Source organism: Populus euphratica, unplaced genomic scaffold (genome assembly GCF_000495115.2).
Source record: "Populus euphratica unplaced genomic scaffold, PopEup_1.0 scaffold199.1, whole genome shotgun sequence".
Lineage (NCBI taxonomy): Eukaryota > Viridiplantae > Streptophyta > Magnoliopsida > Malpighiales > Salicaceae > Populus > Populus euphratica.
The window spans coordinates 189,783-197,263 of NW_011500082.1; the positions used below are offsets into that span (position 1 = coordinate 189,783).

General features: G+C 27.3%; 1 long non-coding RNA gene across 1 annotated transcript; it reads left to right on the forward strand.

Annotated features, from left to right (window-relative positions):
• The first annotated feature begins 607 nt into the window (after positions 1 to 607).
• Positions 608 to 2,175, forward strand: LOC105108843 (uncharacterized). The gene is made up of 4 exons (XR_839131.1): positions 608 to 705; positions 852 to 1,054; positions 1,153 to 1,197; positions 1,929 to 2,175. It is a non-coding gene; the product is annotated as an uncharacterized LOC105108843 (long non-coding RNA).
• Positions 2,176 to 7,481: the final 5,306 nt, after the last annotated feature.

The window sequence follows — 7,481 nt, forward strand, 5'->3', positions numbered from 1 at the left end:
CATCGAACTTGAACGCATCTCCAGTCAAGGAACATGCAATTTACTCTTCGAAACCTTTTTTAATGGGCATGTTTTTTTTTTTCCCCAGAATAAACACATGGAGGAAATCTCAAGGTTGTGCAAAACGCTGTTCATCATATTGTTAGCTGGCTAGGTAAGTTCAGAAAGATATGTGTGCTTGTGCAATCATGCAGTTATATAAAACAAAATATTTTTTCTCCATTGGTTTGTGGTGTAATTTTAATTAGTGAACCAAGTTGACATAATATTCTTTCCAATTTCAACTAATTAGCCCCAGAAAATATATTTTCAAATCTATACTTGCTGAACAACTTTAGTTAATAATGATGGGCTGGGTGAGTCCCACTTGGCCCAACGTTCAGCAACAACTAACTCGCAATAAGCCCAATAATATCTTTGACCCCTTGGCCTTGAGAGAAGGGTAGGTCTGAACAGCAGATGAAGAGAAGAAGAAATTTCAATATGCTATGCTGCCATTTGATTTTCCTGATTCAGCTTCAGTTCTACCAATAATATCTTTGACCCCTTGGCCTTGGGAGAAGAGTAGGTCTGAACAGCAGCTGAAGAGGAGACATTTCAATCTGCTATGCTGCCAACTGATTTTCCTGACTCAGCTTCAGTTCCATCACCAACATGATTTCCCTTCGTTCAAGCGAATTTCCTCTCTCTTAACTAATCAATATGGTATGTTTTCTCTCTATAATTTGTTCTTGCATGTATTCTTTTTTATGAAAGGAAAAGTTCGGTATAAAACTCGTAATATGATCACTACATGAAACTCTATGCACTTCAAGGGTTCTTATTTGTGCTGTTACTATATTTTCTGACAGGCATTCCAGCCACGGATGTTCTGGTCGCTAGTCAGGCTAATCAGTACACTAATGTCTCAGCCGACTGCCTTAGTCACAACTTTATTGTATTACAGCAATCTTCTTCCTAGAAACTTGAATTTAGAGCGGTTGGTTCGACCTGAATTCCTTGATGGAGAGAACCGTTTGTTCCTTTTTCTCATCGATTTCTTAAGATGTCTCTGGTAGTTACCTAGCACATTAAGCTCAACCCCATATTGATTTTGTTTTATTAAAGTAAGTAACGACTGATGATTTCTTTCTTACTCCAACTCTGTTTCAGAGCTATCGGGGATCTCTTACTGCAATATGATCCTTGCTGGATCCGGTGAGTTGAATTTTCGCTATTTAAATACACGTCAGAAATCAGAAAAACTTTAATGCCTGGCTAAAGATTCTGTACATCTAGATGATCGGGGAGAACATATTGTTCATGTAATTAGGGTTTCTGTATTTTCACTGGGTACTGCGTACCCTTGTTGTGTTATTCAGGGAGCATTCCGATGATGCTCTGCATGATTACGTGCTAGCTTTCTGGGGACTGACATACAGTGACAGTATTTTTACACATATGCCGTGCTTCAACCTTAGTTTATTCACTCCCATTGTTGAAATCAATGAATAATACCTGATAAGATGTTATTATACAGCATAAAACCTACATATTCTTGAAAATTACCAACCAACTACGTGAAAGAACTTCTCTTTTCTTATTTGGATTCAACAGAGGTCCACGCAGTAGCGGTAACTTCTTTTTTCCTATTATTACTAGATTACATAGTAGAAATACCCTTTCCTGTTTTTAATTTCTAACCCATTTTACCTTAGGCTTAAGCTTAGATCAGACCTTATAAAGGAAACTATTCCCTGGATTGTTTGTGTATGTGTGATGCAGTGGCAGATTGTGTCCATGTCAAAGTCATTTCTTCTTCTCAGCTCAAACAGAGTTGAGAATTATCATTTGTCGGCTTGCAAAATTAAATGCATTAATTTGGAGTTTTTCTTGATTGTCCTTTTTTTAAAGTCCTTGACGATGATGAATTATACATATATTCACAGAAAGAAAGGGGTTGGGCTATGATGGTGAAGATTGTTATGGACGGTGGCACTGGCACAGTTGAGGGAGCTCTGGTGGTGGTGGTGCCAGAGCAGAAGTGAGTGCTAGCTCATCGGAAAGAAGACCCCGAGTAAGGCAGCCCTGTTTGTTTCATGAAAATGAGAAGTCATTTTCTAAAAGTTAATTTCAAATTTGTTTACAGTTAAAAAAATCAATATTTTTCGGTTAATAAAAAAATTTAATTTATTTGTCAATAAATTAGTTTTTTTAATTTTAGGGTTGAAAATCTTTTAGAAATTACAAAAAATTCAAAAAAAATTATTATTTATTACTTCTATCAAATTTGACCATTAATTTTTTTATTGCTATGTATTTTATTTTAATCCTTTTTATTCAATATCACTCTTTATAATTTAATTTAATTTAATTTTTATATTAACTTTAATTTTTAATTTTTATTTGTTTCTCTTATCATTTTCTTAATTAAATTTTTTATATATCAAATTGATTCTTATTCTTTTTATTGTTATTTGTTTTATTCGAAAAAAATTATTGAAATTGTAGTTTTTTAATTTTATTATCTTTTAATTTTTTTATTTGTCAAATTCAGTATTTATTATTTTAAATATTATTTATTTTATGTAAAATAATTTATAAAATAAAATATTTTTTAATTTTATCCTCCTTCAACTTTTTTATTTATTATATTTGGTTGTTATTCTTTTAATAAACTTGAAAAAATAATATTAATAAGTTATTTTCATGACATAGCCAAAAGTATATTCTAATTTATTTTTTATGACACTATAAAATATTAAAAAATAATTTATTTTAAAAAAAAAATACTTTTCATTGAAACCATTTTGCCAACAATAAATTATTTTCCAGTAAAACAAGGTTAGAAACTGGGAAGTTTTGAGTTACCCCTGGAAAAACCTTGTACACTTCCAGTAAACACAATTATCTGTGTCTCATTCCTCTGTATTGTTTAGTCGTCTCTTACTTTCTGCCCAGAAACCACGTCTAAACACTGCTTAATGCCATGTAATAATCTAAAAGATGCATTTAAGTTAGCATAAATTTGTTTCTGCATTGTTGGACTGCCACGATCGCATGGCCTAGGAGCATTGGTCAGCACTCAGCAGGGGCGGAGCTACCTAGGCCCATGGGCCAGAGACGGGCTCAGCTCTCCAAGATTTAATTTAGTCCCTATAGTTTTATAGGTTTTTCATACATATCCTTACAATTTATGATTATCCTCATAAATAATTATACTTAAGTACTAGTTTTAAAACCCGCATTATGTCATGGATAGAGTTCCAAGCTAATTGTTCACATATATTCCAAGAATGTTTCAATATTAGAATGTGTTTTATTATATAATTTTTTAAATTAAGAAATGAGAAGATGTTGTTTATGTTTATTAAAATAATTTAGAAAAATGTTGAATCAATCAATTGTGAAAAGGTTGTTAATAATATTTATATGAGTATGCAAATACCCATTTTCATTAAGATTTAGGTGTTCTTTTTATCTTAGAAGTTATATCAAATAAATGAAAATATAAATTTACAATAATTTTTTGAAATATTAAATATATATATATAATAACTATTGTTTAAAAAATTGAATAAAACAATTTTAAAAAGAGAGAGATGATAAAAAGAATTGATGTAAATTAAAGAAATACATACAAAAGAAGGAAATTATCGATTAAAATCTCTTTGCAATAAATACAAAAAAAAAAAGTTGGGGGGACAAGCCTTAACATCCAACTAGCTACCCAAGTTTAGATGTCCTTGAACTTATAAATCTATACCCATTCATCTAGGATTATATTTTTTTTTTCTTAAAAAAATTAATGCAAACAACATCTATTATCCTAGCCCAGATTTTGGTTGTAATGTGGTAGCTGGAAATCCTAATAAATCATCTTTTAACTCAAAATATTTATAAATTAATTTAAAACTCACAAAAATCAAACAAAAAAAAATTTATCTCTGCCATGGTTGTTGGCTAGAAGATATTTTTTTTTTGAAAAGTGAATTTCAAGAAAATGAATTTTAAAAAAGTAAATTATTTTTTGATATTTGGTAGTATAATAAAAAATAAGTTTGACAATATTTTTCAGTATTTGATTATATTTTAGAAAATGAGCTAAAAAACTTATTAATGTTTTATTTTTTAAAAATTTACTAAAATAATAAAGAATAAATCTTACAAATTAAAAGGTTGAATGAGAATGAAATTGAAAAAAAATATAATTTTATAAATTATCTCAAATAAAATAAATAATAATCAAAATAATAGAGATCAAATCTAAAAAATAAATAAATTAAAAGATTTTTTTATAATTTCTAGAAAGTGTTTTTCATTGACAAATTTTTCTGATGGTAAAATAACACAAAATAATTTTAAAAATAATTTCCCATAAGACTTTAAGATTGATCTACTTTTTCAAGCAAGATGAAGGTGAAAAACCACCATCATTGAACTCTTCTCTTTCAATGAAACCTTTTGACATCAAGATTGTATCATTTTAGTTATTAGAACTATGATAACCATTAACTTTCTCTTTCTTTTATAGTTTTGCAGTACGTTTCTTTCTTCTTTCTCAAATATAGAAACTAAAAAGTAAACAAAATATACTTTAACATCAAAATAAACAAAAATTTATAATAAATTTGAGATTGATCATATTTTTCTCCATGTTTTACATCACAACTTTTTGTTTTTTAATTAGGTTGTATAAAAATTCAATTGAATGGAGAAAATAGTTAGAAAATGAAAAATACAAAAAAAAAAAAAGATAACTAGGTGCTTCATTGTTTATATAAACAATGAAGTACTTTAATAGTTTTTAATTAATAATATATTAAAAACAATTTATCAACTTAATATTATCTCATTAACTTAAAAACTAAAATGCGTAGGGTAAACACTATTCATCCTCTCACAAAAACATTATGGATGATATTGTTTATTTTTTAACAATTCACTTTGGTCCTTAAAGTTTTATTTTAGATGATTTGATCATAATTTAAGGCTAATTGCTTCTTATTTCTTAGTTAATGGTAGAATTGAAAGGATAGGGACCAAAATAAAAAAAAAAGTATCAAATATGAGTAGCATGCCATAGGTTTCAGGAAATATATATTTTGGTCCTCTAACTTTAAAAATAACGTAAATTATATGATTTCAATGCCTAAATATTTTTCCAATTCAATTTTGAAACAATTTTATTTATTTTATTTTTTTAGTCCTTGATTGAGAAAGGAGAGAGAGGTCATTGGATTCTGGTGACGGAAAATGTTTTTTCATTAACACTGATTTAAGCCATAAAAAAAAAATCAATGTTTGTGTCAAATTGTTTTATTTAATGAGGGAAGTTTATATTAAGTTTTTTTCTTCACCTTTAAAGTTTGTGAAAAAAAAACATATATGAACTCAGTTTAATTTTTATTTTCAGGTTGATTTTGATTTTTGGAATGATGTTTTTAGGTTATTGATAGGTTTATCATGGTTCCTAAAGGGTTTTGAAACAAAAATGGGTTAAAAATAAGTTTTTTAGATTAAAAAACTTAAATTCTGACTTTTTAGTGGCTATAATCTAAGCAAATCAGATGATGTATCATCTGTTTTAATAAGTGACGCACTATATAATTTTTTTTTCAAAATAATTAGGACGCACGACATATCATCCACCTCGATTGTAATAAAAAAATAATATAAAAGCCCCTTTATGCAAGCCTGATGGGCAGGGTTGCACGTGTGCCCTAATAAAATAAGTGAGGGCAAGCAACGCTTGGCTTTTGTCTTTATACAAAAATTATTATTTTTTATTTTTTTAATTATTATTTTTTTATATGGTTTTTTTTTTTAAATTTAGATTAGTGTCCTTCTCTTTTATTTTGTTTAGATAATATCTTTTAAATGAAATTTATGTTTTTTTTGGTTCTGCATTTAGATTTTGAAGAGTTTTTCTAATTAATCTATAAATTATTTTTTTATATAGATGGACTTAATTTTTTAAATAAAAAATATAATATATGCAGCTTTGCATAGTAATTTTTTTATTCAATCAATTTAATTTGTGTTTTTATTTTTATTTTTATTATTATTTGCTTGAATAGAAAAATATATTAATAAATAAATTTAGAAAACATAATTTGGTAAATATCTCAGTTTATAAAATTAAATATTTTGATTTATATCTGTCTCTCAACTTTTTTATTTTTATTTTTAGATATTATTTTTTGTTTTTTTCATTTATGAAGACACATAATTTTTAATTTATTTAATTTATTACATGTATTTATAAATTTTTTGATTTTTACTTACAAAATTTTTAAATGCAAAAATATATTAAAAAAGCTTATACAAAATCTAACCCATGGTGAAGATCGATATCAAATATCAAGTAAAATACAAGCATGCCTTATTGCTCTCCCAATATTAATCTCAACACATTATAAAACAGGAAAGGAAAAAAACACCCATTAATAAGTATGTAATAGCAAATGATGCCATGTAAAACTTCAGGTGTTTAAAAGTATAAAAATAGTTATTTTTTTAAAAAATTATTTAAAAATATATTAATATAATTTTTTATTTTTTAAAATTTATTTTTGATATTAGCATATCAAAATAATTTAAAAATATAATAAATAAATAATTTTAAATATATATATATTTTTAATTTTGATCGATTGTAATGCCAAAGGGTGCAAATCTATAATTCTAAATTAAAAAGATTTTCTTTTGAAATTAAAAAAAAAAGTCCATTGTACGTGTGTCGTCAATCATCTGCCGCCTGTGAAGGTAGGAAGCCGTACTTGTGTACGGACATGGTCCTATGCCGCATGGGCATCAGAGACGGTGCCGCCATTATATTCCAACAATTAATTCGCAAAAGTGGTCACAATCTTTGAGAACTGAGTACAGCTTTGATCCAGCTGTTTGGACACTTGATTGACTTGAACATCATTATCAATACCAATTACATTTTCAAACTCGAACACGTCTTGTTGAACACAAAAATATTTATTTTCTTTCTCGAAAATTCGTAGCAAAGAAGAACAAACTAAAGGTCGTCCACAGTAATATCTAAATTAAATTTTGAGTATTTATACATATTAGTCACATTTTTTCACGCAATTAACCAGAAAAGAACAAATATCGCTCTGAACAGGGTAAGCTTCGTACCTTCTTTCTAGAGAAAGGTACGTGTGTGATAGTTATTGAAGGCAAATATAAATATTGCATTGACGGTTTGTGCACTCAAAAGTATAATATCATACCATCAAGTAATATTTGTGAAAAAAAGAGTAAATTACACAAAAACCTTCTTAGCACTTCATTTTTTTTTCTTTTAAGAGTATTTATGTAATTCAACTGTGAAAAAAATTGTAAATGATTTTGGATCCTCTAAAAATATCATTTTACCCTCCTTGGCTATGCCATAAATTTATATAGAGAAAATTAAAGTAGTAATTATACATACTTAATGTCAATACCTTTTAGAGTTTTTGATGATATAATATTAGTAATTACAC